Below are 917 nucleotides of genomic sequence, written 5' to 3' on the forward strand. Positions count from 1 at the left end.
CCCCTTTTTTTTTTTTTTTTTTTTTTTTTTTTTTCCCCCCCCCCCTCCCTTTTTTTTTTTTTTTTTTTTTTCCTTCCTTCCCCCCTTCTTTCTCCCCTTTCCCCCCACAACTCACACTTCCGATATTTCTCTCTCCCGGCAGCGGTCTGCTCTCCTCGCTACACCAGAGAGAAATGCAATAGCTTGGCTAAGGTAGACAGAGCAAAATACAGAGAATAGTTGCTCCAGGGCTTTGAAACCCCTCAAGGCAAGGATCAGGATACAATTAGCTCATGTCTCTACCTCCAGTCTGAATCAATCTCCGAAATAAAAGTTAAATTAAATTAACTGATCACACGGGCATAAAATTGATCTCCTTCGAAACGTGCATATAGAAAGATATATATATATATATCGCGTGTATATTTTTTCGGATTTTTTTGGTGGAAAAAACAGTCTCATTCCAGCCTACAACTTGCTTTTTACTCTCCTCTTGCACAGAAAAGCTGATTTTAATCGTTGTGATTAGTTTTGATGTAACGTTTCCGCGGGCGATTTCTGCAAATGGATGGAGTGTTTCTTTGCCAGAAGAGGGAAAAGCAGCAGATGATGATAATTATAAGGATTGTTGGTTGTTTCTTTCTTCCTTTCTGTCTCTCTCTTTCTTTTTATTTGTATTTAGCTCTGTCTCTTCACTTTCTCGAGTTGACCTGACATTGCCATTGCACTAAGGTCTCACAACTTGTTGATTAGGATCACCTCCCGTTTTGATCAAGGGATATGGGATAATTTGGCAGTGGAGCAACACATTTTCTGTTCCCTTGGCTATATAACTTCCCAAATGACGTGTATAAAAATAAGCACATGGAGTCTGCTTTGCCCCAGTCGAGTCTGAATCAATGCCTGGGGGTGATACACAAACTCATTTCAAATGTTCA

At 39.9% G+C, this 917-nt stretch overlaps 1 protein-coding gene across 1 annotated transcript in view; it reads right to left on the minus strand.

Moving 5' to 3' along the window:
- The window catches only part of KCTD1 (potassium channel tetramerization domain containing 1), a 100,355-nt gene extending 100,108 nt beyond the window's left edge, over positions 1-247 (minus strand). Inside the window, exon 1 of the mRNA XM_031066531.1 lies at positions 116-247. The gene's annotated coding sequence lies outside the window, so the exon portion shown is untranslated. The remainder of the gene's footprint in view (positions 1-115) is intronic.
- Positions 248-917: the final 670 nt, after the last annotated feature.

The sequence above is a fragment of the Geospiza fortis genome, unplaced genomic scaffold (assembly GCF_000277835.1).
Source record: "Geospiza fortis unplaced genomic scaffold, GeoFor_1.0 scaffold53, whole genome shotgun sequence".
NCBI classification, from domain to species: Eukaryota; Metazoa; Chordata; class Aves; order Passeriformes; family Thraupidae; genus Geospiza; species Geospiza fortis.